Source organism: Tauraco erythrolophus, chromosome 4 (genome assembly GCF_009769465.1).
Source record: "Tauraco erythrolophus isolate bTauEry1 chromosome 4, bTauEry1.pri, whole genome shotgun sequence".
Taxonomy (NCBI): Eukaryota; Metazoa; Chordata; class Aves; order Musophagiformes; family Musophagidae; genus Tauraco; species Tauraco erythrolophus.
This window is the reverse complement of record NC_141468.1, coordinates 56,481,303-56,493,320: the sequence shown is the minus strand read 5'-3', so window position 1 is coordinate 56,493,320 and position 12,018 is coordinate 56,481,303. Positions and strand designations below refer to the sequence as shown.

Below are 12,018 nucleotides of genomic sequence, written 5' to 3'. Positions count from 1 at the left end.
ATTGTTTTCTGCTGGGTTAATGAGTTAAATCAGCTCACATAAGATTTTTTTTGAGCATCAGAGCTGGTTTCAGGGATGGAGGAAAACACTAGCTAGGAGCAGGGACCAAAGTGGCAGAGTTTGGAGTTGGGGAGGCAGGACCAAGGACAAAGGAAAAGAGACTTTCTCTTTCACTACAGGAAGCCCTTAGGAGATCTCAGCTGTCTTTGAAACCACAGCTTTAGGTGATTATTCAAACCTCCCTCTTTCAAAAGGACTGCACTTCAGAAATGAGTCACTAATTTAAAACACAATAAAGAGGAGGCTTCTCCAGCACATATCCCTTTGGTTACAGAGCTCATCCCATCTCTTGCCTCTGTTAGGAGAGGATGAGCATGTTTGGGACTGAACACGGTTTTGGCCACCTAAGAGCCTGATTCTGTAAGGCTATGCCTGCCAATATGTATAAACACCAGTATATATTGCAAAACTGTTAGTGAAGTGGAGCTTCACTAGGTCCTGTTCTGTAATTTCTGTGCTGAAACAAAGGCAAAGACATCTTTCGTGCAATGAAATTGTATGAATTGCCTTCATGCATCTTCCATGCAGTAAATTAAAACACTTCTGCTGCATATATACCAGCAGCAAAACAGGTCAGAGAGATACTGTTACTGTGTAAAGAAAGTAACAAGAGTTTATCAAATGAGTTTAAAAGAACAGTACATCACAATTCCTGCAAGAAGTTTCTTACTTTCGTTCCTTTCATGTTTATGTGCATTTTCCCATGTGGATCTACTTCAGTGACTAATTAAGGTTATTAGATCAAAAGACTTACCAAAATTTCCGGTTTTGTTCTTGATGGAACAAAAACAATAGAGTTTTTGACAGAAATTCATGCTGGAGCTGTACGTAGCCCTCAACGGCCCTTTACTGATGTTCAGCCTAGAAAACTATGAAGCCCTCAACTGTAATAGGAGCACTGTTATTGTTGACTAGAGAAAGCAAACTATCCTTTGGAAAGAAGTCATCACATTAATATTTGGATGGGTAATATTCTTTTTATGTACATAAACATAATGCTGGATGCTTTACAAATGCTTTCATTGATTCAATAGGCAGACATTGCTTCCCAAGCATTTTGCATTTCTTGCCCTTCTTTCTTTTCAGAAGCCCTGACATGGGCAAAATAGAGCAGTGGCAATTAATACTACTCAGAAAGCCTGGCTCTCCAGGTTCTCAGACTAAAAATAAACAAGCCAAGCTGAGTAGGAAGTGAAGTCCCTTGTCCATATGATATGTTTGTGTCCATGTTCATAAATATTTGCTGAACAGAACAGCAGAAGGAATTGAGTCTTGAGCAGCTTGCTTACATGTGTTCCTTCTGGCATTGTGATTATCGTGTTTATTTGCAACTCTTTTTTCTTCATAACTATAGTACTCCCTCATGAATCAAAATGGTTACATACTATTTTCTGTGCAGAAAAAAAACAAAACATCAGGAGAACATTTTCACAGCATTGCTAAGGACAGAAGTCATGAAAGCAAAAATGTGAGTATTTTTCATCCCAGTAGAAACATGTACTCTTTTTATGACCAGAGGCTGATATATGACAACTTAATTCAACCACCGTAATTTTGGACAAACAATTCTGTCACCTAAAGCTGCTGGCGTAGAATACCCATTGCTCTTTATTTTCTACTTCATCCATGAATGAAGTATCAACATCAACAAGTCTGAAGCAGGAAAACATGGTAAAATTATGCTTCATTAATATATTATTTGATACATTTAGATCTTTCTGTCAAGGAATATACCTTGGAGCTGGAGATTATACCAGCTCCTCTTCAGTCTCCAAAACTACTAACACTTCACTCCCTCAGCTGGACCTGTTTCATTTCTAGTTTTATTGAACAAAATTTTTGCCAAGTCCATTAAAACATTTTCTGTTGTGTTTTCCAGTCCAGTAGAGTACTGTGAAGAGAAAAGAAAGGGAAAGATCACAGGACGTTCTAGGGAAACAGGCAGTAAATTTTTTAATTAACTCTGGGATCATTACCGAGCCCCAATTCTGAAACACTTGTGCTGGCTATATATGTAAACCTGCATCATGCCCCTTCCTACCATTCAGAATGTGTGATTTGGTACTCAGCATTAGCTGGCCTAGCAACTGCCATGGGCTTAAGTTTATTAAAAAGTCATTGTCAGAATAGTTGGTATAAGAGCTAATCTTTTTTTAAAAAAAAATCACTTCTCCATTATTGCTGTTTGGCATCCTATATAACTATTTAGAAAATGTGATCCTTGTCGTAGTTGACAAACACTTAAAAATCCTAGATGAAAACAGTGGAGTCTAATGTTATGTTCCTACTTTCGTGAAAAGGAATTTAACATAAATATTTTTTATAATGCTGAGCATCCAACCATTTGCAAAGTGAGCATAAGTTTCTGAACTTTCTGAGCTTTTGAAAATCAGGCCAAATACTAAATGCCTAGCTTGTCTTCTGCTTAAAAAAAAAAAAAGAAAAAAAAAAAAGAAAAAGCCCAATCTTTACATGTTAACTGTTTTCTCACTAATTATTGAACCCTTACCAAGCTTTCCCTGTATTAACCTAGTGTACACTCCTTGAACAAGCCATGAAGTACCTGATCATAAAGATGACAATACCTTTTTGTCATCCAATCTTTTGGAACTTAATAATATTAATAATTCATTTGTGTTTGTATTCTGTTTCACAGACTCAAGACATTGAAACTCAGCATAAGATATTTCAGGTACTTGGCCCAGTGAAAAAATGTAAACATTACATGTTTGTTTAATTCTTAAAATTCCATTTTTTTAATATAATTTCAAACCTCAGTAAAGAGTATGTCTCAAAAAGATAAGTGCAGACTTCTTTGGCTGGGATTTCACTGTCTCAGCATTTGGAAGAGCTCATTTTCCTTAGTTTAAACTGTCTTCGTCACATTATTACACTCTGCTTTACTGATTGAGAATGATCTCATGGAGAAAAACTGAACTCAAGGCAAATTCCAGAGAGGTGAAAAAATATTTATTCCTATTGGTTCCTATGCGCTCATTTAGTCCAGGCAGAACAGAGAAGAAAACAGTCATTGAATTCAAACAAGGCAGACCAAATCTTATGGAAAATTGGATCAATCAGGACTTTCTGGTTTCAATACAGATAAAATAAAAGAAGCAAATGTAGGGGCTAAGGAAACAGAACTGAAAGACTCGTGTCATTGCAAGCATGAAGAAATCTCGGAAAGATTTAGGCGTCAAAGTGAACAAGTAGCTCAACATGAGTTTCTTCATACTGTGCCATGAGGACAAATACAGTTTTTGCTTATGTGAAAACTGAAGGAGGGAAAAGCTATCTTGACTACTTTGTAGAACTTCTCTGAGACTAATACTGAATTACTTTGACAACTTCTGGTGTCATCATTATTTTAAAGAATTACTTAAAAAAGAATCCAAAGGAGAACTCCTCAAAGTATGTGAGAACTGGAGACAACCTCTTATTGTGACGCTTGAGAGAGTTCAGCCACTTTATGATGAAATGAGACTTTCTGGGATGAAAATTGTCTCCTAAAATGTAGGAATGTTCTTCAGTAGCATAGCTGAAAGTAGCAGAGATAGCCTCAGTCCATGAAAAAGAAAGCATGAGAAGCTGTGGCTACGATATATACAAATTTGCATTAGAAATACGAGTGTTTTGGCAGGGAGTCAGAACGCCTATTAGTGCAAACTCTAGGAGATGTAGTGGGCTCTCTGTCCCACTTCAGTCAAACACACAGTCTACAACAGGGTCCACAGAAAACTGAATGAAATTGCTAGCCTATTTTTCATGGTAGGCAAGACAAATTATGAAATGATCTGTGGTTCTTTCAGGCCTTAAAAATCTAGTTTTCATAAACTTATTATTTTAATGTTTCACATTAAAACAAAATGGGCTTCTTACAGGAATGTAGGATTTATTCAATCCAAGAGTTTCAGGATACGGTTTGGTAGAGTTTTTGGTAGAGTTTTAATAGAAAACATTGCTGTGGACAGAGTACTGAAAAGCAATGGAATTTGTTATGCTTAGTGTCAAACTTTGTGGCTTTGCAGATACCCACAAAGCCATGAAACAACCCACTATCAAGCATACAAAATCAACAAGTTAATCTGTGAAGAAAGTAGCAATGTAGAAATGTCCTGAATAGAAAGTTGCCTGTCCTCATCCCACAGTGCCATAAGTCAGCGTTCATTGATTTTAGTCTTTATAATAATTTTTATTTATTCCAACGAACACCTCCAAGCAGTGGTAATTACAGCATCGTGTCCCTTTTCTTAGATTCTTACAGCTCGTATTATTGGCAAAATTTTGCAAAGCAAATAGTACATTTATCTTTGGTTCTGACCTCTCCTACACAGTTAAACAAGCCTCATGAGATATTCTGAGAATTACAGGAAGAAAAAAAAAATAATTATTGATATAAGAGGTTTAAAATCTTTTCCAGATGTCATGTCAGCAAATTGTATGGAACAGTACTTCAGCTGTTGTTTTCATGAGTAGAGATCTAGAACCACTCAATGAAGACTGAATGAGAAATATTAAAGTAGTCATACACATTATCTGTGTTTTACTACAAATCTGTGAGTTTTATAGATTCATAGGGAGCTATCACAGATAAGTTAAACAGAGGAATGTGAGAACAGATTACTTATTCTCTTCCTACATTAAGGATACTGGAATTTATCTCAGGATGATCCTTATTCATGTGATTTTCACACTTTGGGTGCTGAAAATCTAACAATGTCATGCTGTAGCAGTATGTTTTAGTAATGACTTTGTGGTTGGTTGTGAATTCCTGTCCTGTATTTCTCAGACAAGAGAAATTTCTCATGCACCCAGAGCTATTGTACCTTATGACTACTTTGGTTTTGTCTTGGAGAACTTAACCAGGAAAAAAAAAAAACAAAGTAGCATGGTAGCTAGAAAACTAATAGATGACTGACTGGTTTGTGAAAGGTTTGTAGGAAGGATGTGCCTGTGATAGGAGCGGACTAGATATACTGATTGAGTGGATCCTGTGTTCTTAATGTATTTTTTAAACCTATGTAAATATAATTGGAAGGTTTTCCTGTGTTTTGCCTTCCCTACTTTATTTTGGCCAGGTGGTTTAAATAATATTAATGAAATTCTGTATCAACAGTATAAAGCACCTCTTCGTTTAGAATAAAGGGAGCTTCAAAAATCTTGTAAATATTATTTATGTCCGAGGGACATGCCTCCCCATGCACTGTCAGACCTATTTCATCTCACCTGTTGATCATGGAACTTACCTGGTAGTTTCCTGCCTCACCATACCCTGCAGGTGAGGTTTTTGCACTAAAGCCAGCTGCGGCTAACCTGGTCCATGGCTGGCACGTAAGCTGCTGTATCTGCTGGGTCAGGTTATGCTGAGAGAGAGTCCAGGGGCCTGGGGTGCAGCGGTGATTTTGCCACTTGAGGAGATGTCTTCACCTGCCATCAGTGCCGAGGCCGTGCCTGTCAAAGGAGCAGGAGATCCATGTCTTGAGGAAGACGATACATGAGCCACCTGCAGTGTGGAGGGAAAGATGAAATTAAAAGTGACTCCCCTCAGCCAGCCTCCAAGTCTGGGCGCAAATCGTTACAGCTGTAATTGGCTTCTGTGGGACAGTCATCCATTAAGTACAGTTTAAGTAAGGTACAGTTAAGCACATTCAAGTGTTATGACTGATAAGGACTTGCCTGTGAAAGAGGAGATGAATAAAGAATGAATTTTTAAATGCTTTTGCGGTCTTTGGTCACTTTAAAGCACTTTCTTCCCTAGCTGCAGCTGTTAGTTTCCTAGCTATTGTGTACCACACCCAAGGGTAAAAATGTGACAGATGATGTTCTTCGAGGGTTTTCTGGAATTGACATTGCTTAGAGGAAAGGAAAAAAACAACTAAACATATAACAAACAAAAACCCCAAATCCTGGCTCTTAATATTTTATTACTATGTTTTCAGATCTAGACTGGAGCACTATCCCACGGCCCGTAAAACACTTTATATCCCCTTTTTCTCCCTCCTGCTGCTCTTCCAGAGATGCCTTATCAGCAGGGTGTGTAGTGAAGGCAGGTGCTATACATGTACCCGAGAGGAAACAATTTCTAGCCCAAAGGTTTTTGTTACTCAGGTACCTGTATCTCACCTGCTCTGGACCCCTGCTCAGCTGCTGCCTGAATGCAGTGGCACCACTGCTCTGGAGGCTGCCACACTACTTAACGTATAGCTTCCCTGGGTGCTGGGACTCTGGCACTGCTTATGCCCCAGGGAACCTTGTTCTTACACGGCCGGCTGCCCTGCCGTGAGCAGTAGCAGCTGAGCTGCTCATGAACACATATTGCCTGTCAACATCAGTCAGGCGGTACCAGGTCTTCTGCTCTCCCACTCCCACCCATGTTGCTTGGCCAGTGAGGCTCAACATAGTACTCGTGCTCCAGAGATGTCTGTTATGACTCTAGTCCAGTGTCATTTGAATGTCAAACACTTGCTCACTGTTACAGTAAGTAGAGTTACAGTAAGTAACTTTATCAGCCTCAGCCAGTTATTGAGTCTGAACTGGCCAAGACAAAATTGAATGTTTCCTTGTGTTGATTTTTTTTTTTATTTAAGAGATCTGATAGGCACTTTTAATATTTCCTTTTTTTTCTGCTTTTTACAGTAAAATTGCAAATTGCAGCTTCTGCCAAACAAGTAGGAGAGGATTTCAGACAGGATACTATTGATACTATTATGTTTTACAGATTTCTAACATTTTTCACAAAGCGGAAGTGAGACAATGATCCTAGCCTGATTTCTCTACAAACCCACTCTCCTCCTTTTCATGCTCCTTGGACATTGCGCTTCATTGTTTTTCATTCATAAACTAGACAGCTGTCCTTGGCCACTTCATCCCATGATTGAGACTGCAGTAGAAGGTGATATGAGAGATACAGAGAATCCTCTTTCCTCTATCTCATCTGGAGCAGCAGCCCCCCTCCTTCAGCACACAGCTAAAGCTCCTTTCCACAGCTTTGCTAGACTTAACCAGTGCACAGGCACTGATCTGATGCTTTTCCAGAGGAAGGGATAATTGCTGCTGCCTTCAGAAGGAGGGAGAAGATAGGGCCGTGCAGCTACTAAGAAACATGGCAGAGGTGAGAAAATAAAGGCCGAGCCAGCCTTGATGGCACAAACCGTCCAAACCAGACATTTACTAGTTTGGAATGGTTGGATGTCTTAAAATAACAACATTGTTATGATGCTGGTGCATAGCTCATTGCTAGTGCATTCCCTTTATTTCTAGGTTCTGATGTTTTGATGATGAACAGTGAAGATTTTACACTCATATGGGTGTGCAAGGCCCCGTGGCAGTAACACTGATGATCAGTGTTGATTACTTTCATAAGTACCCATCTACTGATAGCATAAAATGTTCTGTATCTCACCAAGTGTAAGTATGGCTGTTGTTGGGCAACAGAGCAAAATGGAGTTAGCTAGCTAGTTGGATTGCAGTGGATCCTGCCACAAATACCTTATGAAAAAATGCATATTAATTTGCTCACACTAAATGATTTCAGGGACTTCAGCTTTGCACCTTGCAGGTCAGACTTTGCTATTGTAAACTTGAAAATTTTAGGCTTTCCCCTGATAAAAGAGGAAAGAAATGTCTTTGGTGTCTGTCTTCTGTGATGATAAGGTAACACTCTGCTGGTTCTATGATGGGTACTTCAGTCTGACTCAGAAGAGATAGTGGTATAGTGGCTACGTGATTTGGCAATGGTGTCCTTAAGATAGTATGATGGCATTGTGGTTCTTCATAGTTTGAAATACAGTAAATTACTTCTTTTCTTTTTTCTTACCCCCCCCCCCCCCCCGCCATGATTCTTAGGAAATGTACCATTCCTTGATCATGGTAGAGAAACTAGAGAGTCATAAGCTGTGAAAATCATTCTGTTTCACCAACAAAGCAAATACATGTACACTCAAAACATTTGACATGCATAAAATCTGTACACAAATAGTCAGTCTGTGGAATTCTGCTAAAGGATGTAATGGATGCAAAAAACCATATGTGAATCCAGGTGGACATGTACTTCATAGACAGACTACTAGGAGTTTTGAATAGACACATACTGCTTGGGAAATCTCTTCAGCTGAAAAGAGTGAGAATCCAAGAGAGTGCTCAGGAAAAGTATTGTGTGTGATTATTCTGTTCCTGCTCTCCCCTGGGCATCCATGCACAGTCACCTTGCAGGCAGGGTGCTGTGATAGATGGCCCCTTGGCCTAAACCAGTATGGCCATTCATGTGTTCTTACACACCTGGGTAATACTTTATTCATTACAGTCATATACCTGCATAGTTTACATTTTCTTAACATGTATAGCATCGTGCAGACATACTGCTTAAGACAGGTACTGAGTTCTGTCTCCTTTAAATTTCCTGGCACTTAGGATTGCTCAGTAAGCAAGTCAGTGGCCTTCCTCTCGCTACGTCTCTCTACTGCACGCTCCATTTTAATCCATACATTGGAACCTATTGCTGCAAAATTAGGGCCATCAAGTTTTAAGCATTTGAGAGGGGCTGAGCTAGAATTGCCAATAATAAATAAAACCTAAGTTATTTATATCTACAAGAAGAAGGAGTTGGCCAAATACTTAAAAAATGTGTTGCTGGAAAGGAAATATCTGTAAGGAAGTATCCCATACAGCCCCTCTATTGTGCACTGTGTAAGAAATGAGGGAAAGTCAAATCATATTAAAGACAAATGCAGTAATAAAGACAAAAAATTAGACACATAGACTCAAGTCCTTATTACAAGGCCTCCCAGAAACAAGTGGGTCAGCCTTCTGTCAGGGCTAGAACAGGATGCAAGTATAGTGGAGAGGGGCACCTTCCAAGCTAAAGGCTGCAGCCAGCCGAGCACCAGTCCTGGGGAAAGAGTTCAGAGACCCTCACATCTGATACCCTGTGGGATTAGGGTTCAGTCTCGTCCAATCTTAATGCAGCACATGTGCAGACAGCACAAAGCCATTCAACTTTGCACTGCCTTGGACTCTGGCTCTTAGGTTGCCAGCAACCTCCTCATGACAGCTGTAGGAAGAAAAGGATAGAGTTGGTTTCATCTCACTGAGATTTATTTATTTTTAGTTGTCAGCAGATTACAGATGAGAAAAAAAGAGTCATTTTATGATCACTTCTGAATAGAAGTGTTTGCTAAACAATGTAGAAGAGTATGAAGTGAACTCCAGCCTCTCTTCTCGCCAGTCTAAGGACTCCCATAGGAATCCCTCAAGTCTAATACAACGGAGCAGTACTGGCTATAGCTGAAAGGGGCTTTGAGTAACTAGAGGGAACACAGTTCTGCTGTGGAGATTCTCTCAGGAATGAGAACCAGGGTCATGATCAGCTTCTGTGAAGTGAGTGTAGTAGCTTACTTTTAAAATGGCAGGCTAAAATAAGCAAAACACTTTTGAAAGTCCCAGCTCATCTCATGCTTTACTTACGATTGGTAATATTACTAGAACTGCTGACAGTGTTGCTGTGTGTGCTTCAGCTGCACCACAAGAAACCAAGAGCTGCAAAACAGTTGATTCCACTGTAAAGCCATGTGGACATCTGCTTAACACACACAAGAAATTGCATTTCTATTTCAGGAAACAATTCCAGGAAGAAAAGATTGCACAGGAAGCTGGCTTCTGGGAAGTGCTCTCCTTTCCCGTCCACAGACACCAGGCCCTAGCAGCCCAAACACTCCATCCCATCTCTCCTACCTCCAGGCACACTTATGTAGAAGCCCTACCCTCTTTCTCCTCTCCCTTCCCATTCTTTCTCCATGGCACACGTTAATGATCATCCCCCTGCTTACCTCACTGCACACCCACCACATCTATCCTCCCCAACCCCTCCATCATCAGATAGTCTTTGAGCATCTGAAGCCAATGGGGCAGACAGGGGACACCTGTGAAATGCCCCTAGGAATGAGAACAGCAGGGCATATTGCATCCTGCCCAGCCTTCAGGCACTATCTTCCCTGCCCAAATGCCTGGAAGAAGGCAGGAGAACTACCTGCCAGAGAGGCAGCCAAGGATGTGGAAGGAGGGCTCCAGAATAAGAAGGTCAGTGGAACTGAGGGCAAGTCTTGAGCTAGAGGTTGACTGTACCTCTCCCCACTGGCAGCCTTGGCATCCCTGGAGGCATTACAAGCAGAAGAGACTGAGCCCCTGCAGGGCAGGAGGCACAAGGATCTTCGGGAAACTCTGAGGAGTGCTTCCGCCATAGGTGCACAATCAGGCAACCAGCTCTGGCCAGAAAGATGCTACACTCCAAAAATCACATTCCTAAATGGCATATTTATTGCTCTGAGCAGTGCAGAGAAGGCCAGAGAGATGGAGGTGTGCGCAAAGGCTAAAGCCAGGATGCGTGGCAATCTGTCATGCTTACAAAGGCTGAGGCGCAGGAGATGGGAAGAGGATCAGACACCTATCTAGGAGGACAGTGGCTTGAGGGAGAAGTGCTGTGGCATGATTGAGCAGGCCCACTGTGGCAGTCTTCCTGATTGCTCCAGCAAAGAGGACCCCAATCCAAAGCAAGGATGTTTGTGAAAGAGCTGCTTATGCTTCCTGCCTGTGGCAGCAAAACAGCAACCTCCCCTAGACTAAGAAGCTGGCTGATCAGCAGACCTAAATCATACATCCTTTTCCTTCCTGAATGACAGAAAAGTGAGTGGTGTGAGGTGAAACTGTGTGACCTCCTGCCAATGCACATTTCCTCACTGGAACATAGGTCTTGCCTCAGTGGTCTCCGATCATATCTCAATTTCCCAGCCAGCAGCCCCAATGTTAGATAACGGCCGTGTTCAGCCCCAAGGCTTCCTTCTGTGTCCCTGCCCTTCACCACATTCAGCTCAGCAGCTATGTCCTGCTAGGCTTTATTTGCTGCAAGACTTCCACCCCCACCCCTGATTTCTCCCACCATAAGCCCTGCCCAAGCCATCTGTGATCTGAACCACCTCGATCCAGTTCCTTGTCCTTCTCAATGCTAAAATTATTCCATGCACACAGGCCAGATAGGAAGGCGCCTCCCTCCACCACCTCCCTCATGGCTGTATCCATTGAGTTTCTCTTAGGGCTTCCTACCATATTTCTTTTCACATCCCTTGTGCTCTTGGATGTGAGTGCCAGTATTACAGGCTCACAACTATGTACCACTCAGAGGTTTCCAAACTATGCCTTAATATGGAATTACTGAGTGGGACTCTGTGAACAGCTTCATGGCTAGGTGTCCCACACATATCACCCCCTCAACACACACCTCTAACAGACCCACCATCACGGCTGTTTATAGGACAGGACTAATGGTTCTGGATCTGGCCAGGAGAACTAAAGGAAGGAGAGTTTTGCCCCTTACATCACTCGGGGTTTCAGAGGTTTCCTGTCATAGCAGGCAGCTTGCCCCTTCTCTTGCGCTATGCCTGCGTAGGCATGGTGTCTGCGGGCAAGGTGGAGCTCAGGCAAAGCTGAGTCTGGGAAGCAGAGGGAGGGGAACAGCATTCAAAGTGCAAGAAGGGAAAAGGGGAAAAGTGGTCAGTGAACTTGGACAGTGCTGCGGTACTGAGGTCGGCACTGGGATGGTCAGTCACCTCTATAGAAGCATCCAAACAAAATAAACTCATCTCAGCCCCCACTGACATCCAAGCCACTCTAGTATGTTGTAGTAGACATTTTCTAGATCAAATGGAATCCATTGCTTAGCATTAGTAGCAAGACTTGCTGAATTCTTAGACAGCAAGCTGTGAGCTTTCTCCTAGACATGCTTTTGGCTGGGACAGAGTTAATTTTCTTCTTAGTAGCTGGTACAGTGCTGTGTTTTGGATTTAGTATGAGAATAATGTTGATAACACAGTGATGTTTTGGCTGTTGCATCCTAAGTAAGTCTAGGACTTTCTCAGTTTCCCATGTTCTACTAAGGAGCAGGTGTGCAAGAAGTGCAAACTAGAAGAT

At 41.5% G+C, this 12,018-nt stretch overlaps 1 protein-coding gene across 1 annotated transcript in view; it reads right to left on the bottom strand.

The window, feature by feature from the left end:
* Positions 1 to 12,018, bottom strand: part of WDR91 (WD repeat domain 91) — a 101,814-nt gene that overhangs the window by 33,932 nt on the left and 55,864 nt on the right. The gene's annotated exons all lie outside the window — the stretch shown is intronic.